Source organism: Pleurodeles waltl, chromosome 4_2, assembly GCF_031143425.1.
Source record: "Pleurodeles waltl isolate 20211129_DDA chromosome 4_2, aPleWal1.hap1.20221129, whole genome shotgun sequence".
In the NCBI taxonomy this organism is placed as follows: domain Eukaryota; kingdom Metazoa; phylum Chordata; class Amphibia; order Caudata; family Salamandridae; genus Pleurodeles; species Pleurodeles waltl.
In genome coordinates, this window is record NC_090443.1 from 958104007 (window position 1) to 958120290 (window position 16284).

A 16284-nucleotide genomic window follows, 5' to 3' on the forward strand; every position below is an offset into this window, starting at 1 on the left:
CAACCCCTTAGACAAGGGATCGCTCCCCTGTGGGGCAAATTGTATTTAGGCCATTTCTTCCCCCTTTAGGGCAGATAGGCCTATTTTTGTTAGGCCAATCTGCCCCCAAGGGGAGCAGAAACCACTAGACACCAGGGATTGAGGTGTGTGTGTATATATATGTTTTGTTTGGGGGGTAGCCACTTGGGCAAGGTTTGCTCCCCATGAGGGCACAATACTGTTGGCCATATCTGCCCCCCTGGAGGGCAGATCAGCCTATTTTTGGAAGGCCCATCTACCACAAAGGGGGGCAGAAAGCCCACCAGAGACCAGGGAATATTTTTTTTCTTCAAAATAAGAGGGTTGGGGTATGGCCATAACCCCACCCCAAATAAATGGGGTCAAAGTTGTTCTGCCCACCAGTGGGCAGATTGGGCACTTACCCCCAATCCACACCCCGGGGGGCAGAAAGTCTACTAGATACCAGGGAATAAAAAACAAACAAAAAATAGTGGGGTGGTGGCTACCAACCAATATGGGTCTGGTTATGCCTCCTCCCTAACTGATGGGGGTAACAGTCTTTCAGCTCTCCCCCGCACACTAAAAAATCTTACCCCACGGTAAGCAAGAGGACAGTTGATTATTTAGGGTTTTGGTTTTACATTTGGGCCATGAGAGCTTAGTAACTCTCAAAATCGTCCTACTTGGAATGGTGAGGGCTGCACTTTTTTGACTTTGAGCGCTGCCATGGAGAAAAATCCACAAAACCTAGACACATCTGATAACTAAACATCTGGTTGATTCCAGGGCGGTGTGCATCATATGCACCCGCACCATTTTCCTACCCACAATGCCCTGCAAACCTCCAACTTTTCTGGAAATCACACATTTTCCCAACATGTTTGTGATGGAACCTTACGGAATCTGCAGGAATCCACAAAATTCCTACCACCCAACATAGTCTCATCTATACCGATAAAAATTCTCCTGCACTTGTCAGCCTAAAAATGTTTTTTTTGTAAACTGCCCTTTTGGACCCGCTTTGGTTCCCTCTCAATTTCGACATGTTTTTGGCTCTTCCCTGTCACAGGCACTTGGCCCACCTACCCAAGTGATGTATCCTTTTTACCGAGATACTGAGGGGAACATTGGGTGGTAGGAAATTTGTCCCAGTGCGGTGATCCCACACAGAAATGTGGGAAAATGTGATTTTTAGTTAAATTTGAGGTTTGCTGAGGATTCTGGGTAAGAAAACACTGGGGGATCCACGCAAGTCACACCTCCCTGGACTCCCCCAGGTTTTAGAAATGTCTGGGTTTGGTAGGTTTCCCTAGATGACTGCTGAGCCCAGGACCAAAAACGCAGGTGCCCTCCGCAAAAACAGGTAGTTTTGTATTTGATAATTTTGATGTGTCTAGATAGTGTTTTGGGGCATTTCCTGTCACAAGCACTAGACCTACTCACACAAGTGAGGTACCATTTGTATCGGAAGACTTGGGGAAATGCTGGGGGGAAGGAAATTGTGGCTCCTCTCAGATTCCAGAACTTTCTGTCACCAAAATGTGAGGAAAAAGTGTTTTTTTGGCCACATTTTGAGGTTTGCAAAGGATTCTGGGTAACAGAACCCAGTGAGAGCCCCACAAGTCACCCCATCTTGGATTCCCCTAGGTATCTACTTTAAACAAATGCACAGGTTTGGTAGGTTTCCCCAGGTGCTGGCTGAGCTAGAGGCCAAAATCCACAGGTAGGCACTTTGCAGAAAACAGCTCTGTTTTCTTTGGGAAAATGTGATGTGTCCACATTGTGTTTTGGGGCATTTCCTGTCGTAGGCACTAGGCCTACCCGAACAAGTGAGGTACCATTTTTATCGGGAGACTTTGTGGAACGCTGGGTAGAAGGAAATTTGTGGCTCCTCTCAGATTCCAGAACTTTCTGTCACCAAAATGTGAGGAAAAAGTATTTATTTGGCCACATTTTGAGGTTTCCAAAGGATTCTGGGTAACAGAACCTGATGAGAGCCCCACAAGTCACCCCATCTTCGGGTTCCCCTAGGTGTCTACTTTTAAAAAATGCACAGGTTTGGTAGGTTTCCCTAGGTGCCGGCTGATCTAGAGGCCAAAATCCACAGGTAGGCACTTTGCAGAAAACAGCTCTGTTTTCTTTGAGAAAATGTGATGTGTCCACATTGTGTTTTGGGGCATTTCCTGTTGCAGGCACTAGGCCTACCCGCACAAGTGAGGTACCATTTTTATTGGGAGACTTGGTGGAACGCTGGGTAGAAGGACATTTATGGCTCCTCTCAGATTCCAGAACTTTCTGTCACCAAAATGTGAGGAAAAAGTATTTTTTGGGCCACATTTTGAGGTTTCCAAAGGATTCTGGGTAACATAACCTGGTGAGAGCCCCACAAATCAGTGCATCTTGGATTCCCCTAGGTGCCTACTTTTAAACAATGCACAGGTTTTGTAGGTTTCCCTAGGTGCCGGCTGATCTAGAGGCCAAAATCCACAGGTCACATCCTTTGCAAAAAACAGCTCTGTTTTCTTTGGGAAAATGTGAAGTGTCCAGATTGTGTTTTGGGGCATTTCCTGTTGCGGGCACTACAAGTGAGGTACCATTGTTATTGGGAGACTTGGGGGAACGCTGGGTGGAAGGAAATTTGTGGCTGCTCTCAGATTCCAGAAATTTCTCTCACCGAAATATGAGGAAAAAGTGTTTTTTTTAGCCAGATTTTGAGGTTTGCAAAGCATTCTGGGTAACAGAACCTGGTGAGAGCCCCACAAGTCACCCCATCTTGGATTCCCCTAGGTGTCTAGTTTTAAAAAATGCGTAGGTTTGGTAGGTTTCCCTAGGTGGCGGCTGAGCTAGAGGCCAAAATCCACAGCTAGGCACTTTGAAAAAAAACAGCTCTGTTTTCTTTGGGAAAATGTGATGTGTCCACATTGTGTTTTGGGGCATTTCCTGTCGGGGGCGCTACGCCTACCCACACAAGTGAGGTACCATTTTTATCAGGAGACTTGGGGGAACACTGGGTGGAAGATAAATTGTGGCTCCTTTCAGATTCCAGAACTTTGTGTCACCGAAATGTGAGGAAAAAGTGTTTTTTGGGCCAAATTGTGAGGTTTGCAAAGCATTCTGGGTAACAGAACCTGGTGAGAGCCCCACAAGTCACCCCATCTTAGATTCCCCTAGGTGTCTAGTTTTAACAAATGCATAGGTTTTGTAGGTTTCCCTAGGTGCCGGCTGATCTAGAGGCTAAAATCCACAGGTAGGCACTTTGCAAAAAACAGCTCTGTTTTCTTTGGGAAAATGTGATGTGTCTATGTTGTGTTTTGGGGCATTTCCTGTTGCAGGAGCTAAGCCTACCCACACAAGTGAGGTACCATTTGTATCGGGAGACTTGGGGAAACACTAGGGGAAAGGACATTTGTGGCTTCTCTCAGATTCCAGAACTTTCTGTCACCAAAATGTGAGGAAAAAGTATTTTTTTGGGCCAAATTTTGAGGTTTGCAAAGGATTCTGGGTAACATAACCTGGTGAGAGCCCCACAAGTCACCCCATCTTGGAATTCCCTAGGTGTCTAGTTTAAAAAAATGCATAGGTTTGGTAGGTTTCCATGGGTGCCGGCTGAGCTGGAGGCCAAAATCTACAGCTTGGCAGTTAGCAAAAAACGTGTCAGATTTCAATGTAAAAATGTGATGTGTCCATGTTGCGTTTCCTGCCGCAAGCATTAGGCCTACCCATGCAAGTGAGGTGTCATTTTTATCGGGAGACCTGGGGGAACACAGAGTAGCAAAACAAGTGTTATTGCCACTTGTCTTTCTCTACATTTTTTCCTTCCAAATGTAAGACAGAGTGTAAAAAAGATGTCTATTTGAGAAATGCCCTGTAATTCACATGCTAGTATGGGCACCCCTGAATTCAGAGATGTGCAAATAACTACTGCTTCTCAACACCTTATCTTGTGCCCATTTTATAAATACAAAGGTTTTCTTGATACCTATTTTTTACTCTTTATATTTCAGCAAATGAATTGCTGTATACCGGGTATAGAATGAAAACCCATTGCAAGGTGCAGCTCATTTATTGGTTCTGTGTACATAGGGTTCTTGATGAACCTACAAGCCCTATATATCCCTGCAACCAGAAGAGTCCAGCAGACGTAACAGTATATTGTTTTAAAAAATATGACATCTCAGGAAAAAGTTACAGAGTAAAACGTGGAGAAAAATGGCTGTTTTTTTACCTCAATTTCAATATTGTTTCATTTCAGCTGTTATTTTCTGTAGGAAACCCTTGTAGAATCTACACAAATGACCCCTTGCTGAATTCAGAATTTCGTCTACTTTTCAGAAATGTTTGGTGTTCCGGGATCCAGCATGGGTTTCACACCCATTTCTGTCACTAACTGAAAGGAGGCTGAAAGCACAAAAAATATTTAAAATGGGGTATGTCCCAGTAAAATGGCAACATTGTGTTGAAAAATTGGGTTTTCTGATTCAAGTCTGCCTGTTCCTGAAAGCTGGGAAGATGGTGATTTTTAGCACTGCAAACCCTTTGTTGGTGCCATTTTCATGGAAAAAAACAAAAGCTGCCTTCTGCATCCCTTTTTTCCTTTAAAAAAAATAAATAAATATTTGCTGTATTTTGGCTAATTTCTTGGTCTCTTTCAGGGGAACCCACAAACTCTGGGTACCTCCAAAATCCCTAGGATTTTTGAAAAAAGGACGCAAATTTGGCGTGGGTAGCTTATGTGAACGAAAAGCTATGAGGGCCTAAGCGCGAACTGCCCCAAATAGCCAAATAAAGGCGTGGCACCTGAGGGGGAAAAGGCCTGGCAGCGAAGGGATTAAAACGTCTCTGCATGCAAGATGGAATGTTGTACAGGCAGCACAAATCTAGATAAATAAAACAATGAAGCGGAGTGCATTGTAATGTTCCTTAATTTTACAATTTTCTTTGTTGGAGTGCAAATCTTCTATGGGAGCTTATAGTATGTACTGTTACTAGGCAGCAGTGGCGGTTTCTTCATTAGGGCGGCAGGGCTCCGCCCCAGCTTCAATTTTGCATCATAAAAAATGTTTCCCCAGCTTCAATTTCTGCATCCAAAAAAAGTTTCATACATTAAAACTTCAAACAGTGTGACCCTCGCTCTGCGCGAGGGTCAGGCAAAACCAGGCACTTTTGAAAGACACATGTGCTGCAGTGCATGTGCTGGCCGTCGCAGGATTTATAGGGCTTACCTGATCTCAGCCCTGGCCTCCGGCAGCCTACAACACTGTAAGGGACTGCCTCTTATGACGCACTGAAGCCTCGGTCAAAGAAAACAGCATGGGCGCTTTAGCATAAGCACTGGGTTTCCAAAGCTGGCTGTCAATCAGCAAGGCTGTGTAGCACTGCAGCTCTTCGTCACAGGGTGGTTGGGAACAAGCCTCCATGGCCCCACCTCATTCTGGGAGTAGCTGGTAAAGGATTGCAGTGTACACGAGGCTGGCTGATCACGACGTGATCTGCATGCAGCAGCAACGGGAAAAGGTAAGTATTTGATTTTAAAAACAAATGTTATTCCCCCCATCCCCTGCCTCGCTCCATCCCCCCTAACCCCTCCGTCCCTCCCCTCGCCCGCCTCTACCTTTGAGATTTGCGGTACAGCAGTTGAGACCCCCCTTCTGATGTGATTGTTCATGTCGGTCATTTTCGATCACTACACAGCACCCCCAACCACACCCCCCCCAACGTTTCATTCTCGATGCACAAAAACGAACGAGACCTGAAAACAAGACTCCGACAAGGTTGCTGTGAAGGCACCGAGCAGCTGAGAAAGGTGGTAGGGGGGCAGCTTTGGTGCAAGGTGGGCAGCACTCCAAAAGAAAGGCAAACATTTGAATGCGCTTTTCTCAACAAGAGTCTGATGGGCTCCTCTTGCAGGAACTCTCTCCCACCCCGGGACGAGTTATAAGCCAAGGCAGAATGTTCGTATTACACTGGGTCCAGCGAAAAGATGTCCTCACTAGTGGAATTTCACCTTGTACGAGCAGGAAAGAAGCAGCCATTCCTTCCACAGTAGGAAGCACGCAGGCACCCGGAAAGCAAAACATGAAACATGTGCGTTTTAGTGGAACAACACAAAGTGGATATGGCTGGAATTAAAGGTGCCCACGTTTTTTAAACAAAGAATGGCACGTCAAAATTACCCAGATCTGCATAAACACGAGCACCGTGGCAGCTACCTTTCCTGATAAGGAAAGGACAATTCCAATACGTTCACATTTCAAATGTCTTCCAGGCTGTGCTCCAGACACAGCCTTTGTGTAGTGATGCTCCTCACAGCAACAACTGTCTCCATCATGGAGCATCACAACAGAGGCTGAAAGAGGTGTGAGGGCTCTGCACTAAAGTGTGAATAAGGTAGACAAATGCTGACCTCACCTAAAGGATCCCTTTCAACCTGCAGCTCAAACCCTACTCGCCAGTTAAAAGTTAGCAATAGCTCAGCAACTCGCATATTAATAAAACTTCTTTGGTACCATATGGGCATTTTTCCCCGACTATCATCCGCTGGGCAGCTTCCCTCCTCAGGGGAGTGCAGGCGCTGGGTACCATATACGCCCATTGTATCCTAAGTGATATGTTTATTGTGTGTCGCAGGCACACAAACATACACTGAAGCTGTCACGCATGCATGTGGAATAGCGCCACCTGAAAGATTGTTTAAAACCAAGACAACTAGCTTATTTTCTCATTAATTAAGTTGTTTTTTTAATGCTAATCCCTGCTTATTACACAAGCATAAGCAGCTACCTACGTCATCATATAAATCACTTTACTGCTGTCATGACTACATTTTCACAATTGCTTTATCAACTTTCCTGCTTTCTCAAATTTACTTGAAAATGCACTATTTGCCCACTTTGTTTTCTCCAAAAAATTCTCAGGCGGAAAAGCCATCCCCGAATCCCTTTTATGATGATCGGCCTCGCTCACTACGCTTGCTCACCTACAGGCACTCATACAGAACTTTTACGCCCCACTACTTTCAAATATCACCATCCGCCACTGCTAGGCAGCACAGGTTTTGGCCTTTGGTGGCATGCAAGCCAAGGGCTTTTTCAAAGCTGTATATAAATTAATACAACTAGGAAATCCAGGTTAACGTCACAAAGAACATATGAGAAATAAAATGAAGTACATTTTGTAAGAGCAGGTCATTCGTGCCAGCTCCCTCCTTGCTGAATCGCTGCCTCTGGTAATTTATTTTGGTTGCTTTGTTACATTGCTCTGCTGTTTAATTTTGCTTGCTCACTTTACTGATGTGTTATGTTGCTTTCTCCATTGTATTTTTCCTGTCTTTTGATTGCCCCTGCAGCCCGCTCATTTTCTGCTGTTTTTGCCCACAGTTTTCTCCCTCCCACTTTCTGTTTTGCTGGCCCTGCCCACTCCCTCCAAGCAACCATCCCACCTCCCAGGACCTACCTAACGCGCAGTGGGCGTGCCAAAGGCAAGCCCATAGGCACCTGGACAGTGCCCAGCTCCAGGACCCCTAGCTCTTCCGCTACCCACAGATACACCACCACGAGCTCTGAGCTCTGGACCCCAGATTCCACAACAACTGCTGCCACACTTCTCTAGATCAATGGTAGACCTTTCACCTGCCGGCACTGACTCTTCTCCTGCAACACTGGAGCACTCTCTCGCACAAAAACGACAACCATGCCGACCACATCTACCTCGACTGCTTCGGAACAACTCCACTGCCACCTGCCCAACACACAATAACTCAGCAAGCACACCACCGAGATCACCTCCCTCACCCGAAGTTGCTTTCCTCACCGAAACCTAGCTCACCCTCAACCCCGCAGGCCCTCTTGACATTGTCTCAGCAACACCAGACGGCTACAAGATGGCAGACCGGGACGGCAGCAACAAACACAGAGGTGGAATCACCATTATTCAAAAAGAAACCATCCACTGACACAGACAACACCACCCTGATCATGGAACACCTCAATTTCCAACTCCAAATCAATGGCAAAACCACCATCAGAGGTACTCTCGCCTGCAGACTTCCAGGTCCAAGCCCCAGTTTCTGCAACACCATAACCGAATTCATTGCCACCGCTCCCCATTGACTCCAAACTCTACATCTTCCTCAGAGACCTCAATTTCCACCTTGACGACCTCAACAACACCAACACCACCAACCTCCATGAAATCATGAAGAACATCAGCCTCACTCAACTAATCACCGACCCCACACACTATGCAGGACACACATGACCCCATCCTTACGACCAGTGACTGAGTCAAGTACAGCCATTTCATAGAGCTCATCTGGAGAGGTCATTCCATCTACCAATTTGCCATCACAGGACCCCCTGGCACCACCACCAAGCCGCCCAGCACCTCTCACTGCAGCTGGAACAAAGTATTAGAGAGCCAGTGGACCACTGCCCTCAACACCTCCCGCCCGACACCACAACCAACTTAGAGCAGGGTGTCAAGAACTTCTCCACCTGGATCACTGATTGCGATGACAAAGTTGCCCCCATCAAGCCCACCAAACTCAAGAGACCCTCCAAACAGGCCAGCTGGTAGATCATGGAACTGAGAACCATGAAACGCAACTGCAAGTGACTAGAAAGGAGATGGCGCACCAGCAAAGAGCCCTCAGACCGATCCACGTTTAAGTTGTCCCTCAGCCAATACTGAAAGAGATGAAAAGGAGCACCCTAGCCAACCACATTGAAGTCAGCTCTAACCACAGCAAACAGGGTTCACCAACCCCTCAGCCACTGAAAACATCATCACCACTTCTCAGGAACTCTGGGGCACCCTGGCAGACTTCTTCCACGACAAGATGTCCACCATCTACAAAAACTTCGCACCCCAACCCACCACCGCCAACACCCTCAGCCTCCTCACGCACATGGTTCTAAACCTCAATGCAATTTACAACCTCCTGCTCACCGCCTGCGTCTAGCTGACCACACAAAACACCACAGCATATAATGAACTCTGTCCACTCAGGAGCATCCATGGACCCCTGTCCTCACCACATTTCAAGCTCTGGAGCAAGATGATCAGCAGCGAGCTCACTGCCAGTTTCAATTCATCCATAACCATAGCCAACTTCCCCGAAGTATGGAAACATGCAAAAGTCTAACCCCTTCTCAAGAAACCCTCCGCCAACCCCAGCAAACTCAACAACTACCGTCCCATCTCGCTGCTCTTGCCAAAGTCCTCAAAATGTCCACCAACTGCCAACTCACAGAATAGTTAGAGAACAATTTTCTGGGCCCCTCCAATCCAGATTCCACACCAACCACAACACTGAAACGCCTTGATCACTGTCACTTACAGTATCAGAACCCTCCTCGACAGCGGAGACACAGCGGCCGTGATTCTCCTCGACCTCTCACCAGCATTCAACACCGTATCCCTCCACACACTGATCAAGATGCTTCATCAAATGGGAATCCATGAAGACACCATCAAATGGATCGCCTCCTTCCTCCCTGGAAAGAACCAGAGAATATGCTTACCACCTTTCACCTTGGAACCCAAGAACATCATTTGTGGTGTCCCTCATAGCTTGACCCTCAGCCTTACACTGTTCATCATCTACATGATCCCCTGGCCAACGTCGTCAGAACCCACGGAATGAACTTCATATCATATGTTTAGATGACTCCCAGCTCATCCTCTCTCTGTCAGAAGACCCCTCCATCATGAGGGCCAACTTCCGCAGGTGTATGACAGATATCACCAACTGGATGAAAAACAACTGCTTAAAAATCAACACAGACAAAACGGAAATGCTGATCCCGGGAACAACACCTCCCCATGGAACGACTTCTGGTGGCCTTCTGAACTATGACCAGCACCTACTCTGTCAGACCACGCACGCAACCTTAACATCATCCTCAACAGCATGCCCACCATGAAAAAACAGATCAACCCGGTTTCTTCCCCCTACTTCCTCACTCTTTGCATGCTCCATAAGATCTTCAAATGGCCCACCGTCAACACCAGACGAACCGTCACTCAAGCCCTAATCGCCAGCAGGCTCGGCTATGGCAATGCACTCTATGTAAGAATCACCACACACCTCCTGAGGAAACTACAGACCTAACATAATTCAGCAGCCACACTCATTTGTGACCTCTCCAATGGACCCACACCACCCCTACCTCAGGATGTTCCACTGGCTCCCCATTCGGAAAATATGTAAATTCAGGATGCTGATCCACACCCACAAGGCCATTCACAATCAAGGACCAGCATACATTAAACACCGCCTGAACTCTCACCAACCCACCAGACACTGCGCCCTGCTTCCCTCTCTCTCACGTTTACCCCCTGAATCCACCAAAGCAACAGTGAAGGATGCTCTTTCTCCTACCTTGCTACAGAATCCTGGAACGACCTTCACCTGCGGACCTCATCCTCTCTTCCGGAATCCAGAAAAAGACTCAAGACTTGGCTATTCAACTTAACCACTTAGCAGCTTTGTTCTCAGTTCTAAATACTCCTGCAGGTGATTAGTCACACTATATAAATCCCTGATTGATTGACATACTTTTGGATACATAAATTGCACCATGTTGTATCTGCACTGCACACAAGGAATGAAGAAGGTGTTTTAGTGTTGCATGAAATATGTAAAGAGAATTGAAAAAGGCGCATCTCTAGTCAACACCAGTGTATCAAACAAAGGGTATTAAAAAGCCCTTATACAAAGCAGGGGGGGAAGAAAAAAAGAACACCTCCCTTGGACAAGATGGGGGAACGGTTGTAAGGATGAATGGTTAAGGTTGACTGCCTTCCCGCTCTGCACAGTTTTTGAGGGTTTCTTCTACACCATGGCCTCTGACGAGGCAGGTGTATATGTATAATCCCCCACCTTCATTCCTGGCAGAGGCAGGGAAGGTTGAAAATGAATGCATTGATGTTTTTTGATCTTTCCCCAGCCTGTCTGCCAGGGCAAGTAGACCTCGGCAATAGTGGGCAGTCTCAAAGCCCATCCGCATGTGCATAATGCAGTATTTGTGCTCCTACTGCATCTCTGCAATTGTGTCTTTTTTCCTTCCAGTGTTTGCAAACATTCGGAGTGGTTTTTGAGTTTTTTGTATTTTTAGAAATGAACGATTTTACACACATAAAAAACATTATTCTACACCAGGTGCACCATTTTCACTGAAGTAACATGTTTTTAAGTCTGGTTTGACCTCACAACTGTCACCAGTCTTATGTGGGCAATCTCAAAAAGCTTCCAGGAGTACCACAGTTTTGACTCCACCTACTTACTTTGATTCAGTAAAAGTTGTGTATTTCCACAGAAAGTTTGCTTGCCCTCAGCATAACTGTGTTTATCCAGCTGCCTAGAAGAGGCTCACTAACACACATAGGCGGTCATTCTGACCCTGGCGGTCAAAGACCGCCAGGGCGGAGGACCGCGGGAGCACCGCCGACAGGCCGGCGGTGCTCCAATGGGGATTCCGACCGCGGCGGTAAAGCCGCGGTCGGACCGGCAACACTGGCGGTCTCTCGCCAGTGTACCGCCGCCCCATTGAATCCTCCAAGGCGGCGCAGCTTGCTGCGCCGCCGAGGGGATTCCGACCCCCCCTACCGCCATCCAGATCCCGGCGGTCCGACCGCCGGGAACCGGATGGCGGTAGGGGGGGTCGTGGGGCCCCTGGGGGCCCCTGCAGTGCCCATGCCACTGGCATGGGCATTGCAGGGGCCCCCGTAAGAGGGCCCCTACAAGTATTTCACTGTCTGCTTGGCAGACAGTGAAATACGCGACGGGTGCAACTGCACCCGTCGCACAGCTTCCACTCCGCTGGCTCGATTCCGAGCCGGCTTCATCGTGGAAGCCTGTTTCCCGCTGGGCTGGCGGGCGGCCTGAAGGCGGCCGCCCGCCAGCCCAGCGGGAATGTCAGAATTACCGCCGCGGTCTTTCGACCGCGGAACGGTAACCTGACGGCGGGACTTTGGCGGGCGGCCTCCGCCGCCCGCCAAGGTCAGAATGAGGGCCATATTGTATTATGCTAACAATGAGATGGCACTAGACTTTTTTTCAGGGGTACATAAATGGTACTGTAACACTATTAAAGTGTCATAGATAAGTAGATAATTTTTCTCTGGTAGCAACACAGATAGGAGGAGTTTAGTCATGAGAAATGTATTGCTTTTTTCCAGACCTTATGGTTCCAGGCCTTATGGTTGCCAGTTTATGTGCACTTGAATAGGACTGCATTGGTAATGGTGTCAAGCCATTTGTGAAGGCTATAGGTCTTATCTTTTCATTGGGAAAAGGTTTTCCAAATTCCAAAGGTTTGATCTATTTCTTATGAAACATTATGACAAAGCCAGTAGGCCGGACTTATATATTGTGAAAAGCATGCTTTATAGGGTTATAAGCTTTTAAGAATGGATTGTTTTTACTCAGTGCTTATGCCTGTAGGCAGGTATTTCGTTACATGGAACTTCACAGATTATCACAATACACAGGGGTTTTCATGTTGGTGACCCATACGAACAGAGCATGGGGATAGAAGATGCGCAATTCAATAGTCCTTATTTGGATCCTTAGGAGTGATTTTTTTTTTTTGGAAGGGAACATATAACAGATATATTCTTAAATCACTTCAAACTACGAACTTAAAGTTCAGAAAACAGAGTGGAACAGACAAGAAAAAGACATCGCCTAACTAACTATTAGACAACGTAGCCACCCGTCTGATCCAGTCCGCAGATGGTGCCCCATTACATTGAAGGAGGGTGGCCCTGATCATAATGGAGGAGTGATTTTATATTGTTTTGACAACTGTAACTTTGTAAATGTTTGTGATTTGACTATGGTATACTTGATGATTGCTTTGTGAGAAAGCTTATGCCCACCAGAGCATGTGTGAGTTGGTTACAGTGGAAAGCCATTGATGACTGTTCGAGGTTTTGGGGGTGGGCCATGGCCAGGCTGATGGCATAGGTCTCACCATTCGGTGCTCCCGCCTTACAATTCCCCCATTTGGCATCATCCTGACTCACATAACGCATCGAAGGATGCCTGGCCCGGGCAGAAGGTCCCCCTTACTCCACCGCCTGGCTGTTGGTGAGGCAGAGAGGCGTTGTGGATACTCTGGTGGCCTGTTGACAGAGCTGCGGATTGTCAGCCCCAAGATGGCTGTCGAGGGCCGCGCGGCCTGACTGGAGGTGACTGGTGAGCGACAATGAACCAGACCCCCTCTGACACCTGAGCCCAAACGGAGGAGCCTTGAGTCCAACGATCAGGCTGTCGTTGCGCACTTCTGGCGATGAGGGCTACCGCAGCAGTGGCCACCTGAGAAGAGGTGGGAGTGGCACGCTGTGGAACTGCAGCCTGCAGCGGGCGAGCAGCAGTGATGGAGGGTGGCCCACCAGGGCCTGCAGACTAAGGGTGCCTGAGATTGAGATTGCCGCCAGCAAAGCTGTTGGGACATGCCCTGAGTCCTGGGCATGCGAAGATGCAAAGTGAGAGAGCCCGGACCCTCGCGGGACTGATGAGCAGGCAGGAAGAGGCGCTGACTCCCCTGTGATTCCCTGCCCCACGAGGCCTAACTGGTGACCTGATGCAGAAGAGACTGGGAGTCAGGGCTGAAAGCCCGCTGGTCTTCTTCCCTGGTCAGGACCACCCTTGTGCAGGATCGGCAGTGAGTGTTCCTGTTGTGGCGGTGGATAGAGGGTGTAGGGATCTGCTGCCTGGTGATGTACAGAGTACCAGAGAGTGCAGAAAAACATTGGTGGTCAGGCTTACAACAAGGCGGCTGGCTGGGGGCACATTGGCTTTACCTACCATCTCACTGGAGTACTTGCTGTAAAACCAGCCCCGGTCACAGCAGCTCATTGGCACTCCAGGAGAGCCCTCTGGAACTGAGGCTGCAAGCAGAGTTGTTCAGTCCTGTGCACCTGGTAGATGACTTATTGGAGCCACGCCTGGGGATCACTGAGAGCTGGTTATCGCCTGTGGCCCCTACGACTCCTTGGGGGGGCCTTCTGCCTGATACTGACAAGGGGTAGCAACTGCTGTTTGGCCTCTCACAGAAGGAGGCCTGCTGTTCGAGGTGCCGGGTACAGAGGGTGCCTAAGGGTGGATTGGTGCTACTGACGGGTACGCAGCCCCCAAGACGATGACGCTGACTACTACCACAGTTGCAAAAACAACAGATGATGGACGGAATGCAGAGCAAATTACACTTTCACCCCCAGTCACAGATCTGGGTTTAATCCATCAGTTTTTTTGCTTACCATGCCATTCCAGTTTCGTTTTGTTTGTCTTTGTGTTTGTTTGCTTTTCTCACCACTACCACAGGGCACTGCTGTAGGACTGATCAGATAGGTTATTGAACATCGCCATGCTCCTGGAGTGGCCAAGAACTGGCGACAGCACAGTGCTTCCACAATCCCATTAATTTTGATTGAGTGTGGGGGCCTCTTGTGGGACTGGAAGAGGGCTTGGGACCTACTCCCCCCCCAACCTGGTTGTTGCTCTGGGTCACATCACTCTCTGCACCTTGTTCCTGGAACTTGGGGGACTGACGGACCCTGAGCTGTGACCTGCTGGGCCCCACCTGGACCAGGGGGATCCTGTGGCAACACCAGGATTTGCTGGAGACTCATTTAGCCCACCACAGGAGACACCTGGGGCATATGGTTGGCAGTGCCCTCCATGATTTTTGGATCCCCATGCCCTGATGCCCTTGACTTTCTGGCATCCCCTTCCACGATCCAACAGACACCATGGACAAGGTGTCCCAGAGAAAGGACCCAGACACGGGAGGAATGACCTTGGGTGATCCTGCTGAACACACAGAATGGCAAGGCATCAGGTCTGCAGGCGGGAACTCTTGGGAGGGGTCTACCTTTCAGGATATTTTTCAGGCCAACTCCACCACAAGAGAGATGTTGAAGACGAAGACAGACACGCTGGGAGCTGATCTGGACATTCTGAAAGATGATCAACGTCACCTGGCAGAGCGAGTCATACCTGCGGAGAGGGGACTGGCGGAGATCCCCTCGGAGCTAGTGAGCATGCGAGTAAGACTCACAGTCATGGAGGATAAGGTTCGATCGGGTGGAAGATACTGAAAACAGATCGTGTCAGAGCAACATCCATGTGATAGGGCTGCCGGAGTGAGAGAGAGAGGAGCAGTATATTGGACTACCTAGAAAAATGGTTGCATGAACAAGTGGCACCGGAGGTCCTCCCCCACCTTGTATGCTCTAGAGAGAGCGGGTAGGGTTCCGGCATGACACCTGCTGCTAGGGGTGCCGCCGCAGCCGATGGTTGCCAGACTATTGCACTATAAGCCAGGTGGAGGGGAGATATCTGATTTGAAAAGAGATGTCTGCGCCAGATGGGCGTGGCCTACGCTACGCTGTTCCCATCTTGACTGCAGGTAACAACCCCAGATGGGGTGCAATTTTTCAGAACTCTGCAGGAGGTGTGGGAATGGATCAACCTTCACCCACAGGCAGGCCGTAGCCAAACATCCCCACAACTAAAATCTACAAGGGCCAGATTGAAATGCAGAGCTAAGAGTGCAAGCAGGGTGGGCCCTCCAGGGGAGGTGGTCCAGCGAGAACAGCAGAAAGTAGCGTAGGTGGTTGCAGTGATGAGCGGTGGAGGAGCGAACCCGGCCGCTTTGGTGGAAGGGTCCGACAACTAAGATTTGAACTCTGACTCCAGATCCAGCTCAATGGGGACTCGGACGTGGAACTGCCCCAGGTGACTCCCGGAAACGCTGATTTGATGTAGGTGCTGTACTGTAAGACTTGAACACTGAACTATTTACTGGGGATTGAACCCTTGGCGACATTGGGTGGGGGGCACCCTAAGAGTGTTCTATCACCCCACTACCTGAGGCTCATACCCATTGCTTTCTGTCGGGTGGGGGTTCCTGACTGGCTTCACCCCCTATATTTGTGGTTTGCGTGGGTTCACCCGAGAGTATTTGAGGTTTGAATGTGAGTTTGAATAGGCATAGTTACCTACTTGTCTTTGGGTGGGAGAGTTGGACTGTTTGTTGTTGGCATGTTGGAAGGGGGATTAAAGAGTCGTGCCATGTGGGTTTACTTCTTGTCCTGGTCCTGGACGAAAGGCAGTGATTACGGGGTTGAGTCCTGGTGGGTGTGGATGCTGAATGCCTGTAACTTGACGCAATTGCGACCGCCTTGACATATAAGATTTTATTGTGGAACATCAGGCAGATGCATTCCATGGCCAAGAGATACAAGGTGTTTTCACATCTTAATAGGCGAGGGATT

At 48.6% G+C, this 16284-nt stretch overlaps 1 long non-coding RNA gene across 1 annotated transcript in view; it reads left to right on the forward strand.

Moving 5' to 3' along the window:
* The first annotated feature begins 5281 nt into the window (after nt 1-5281).
* The window catches only part of LOC138293526 (uncharacterized), a 36056-nt gene continuing 25053 nt past the window's right edge, over nt 5282-16284 (forward strand). Inside the window, exon 1 of the long non-coding RNA XR_011203031.1 lies at nt 5282-5514. This is a non-coding gene — a long non-coding RNA (uncharacterized lncRNA). The remainder of the gene's footprint in view (nt 5515-16284) is intronic.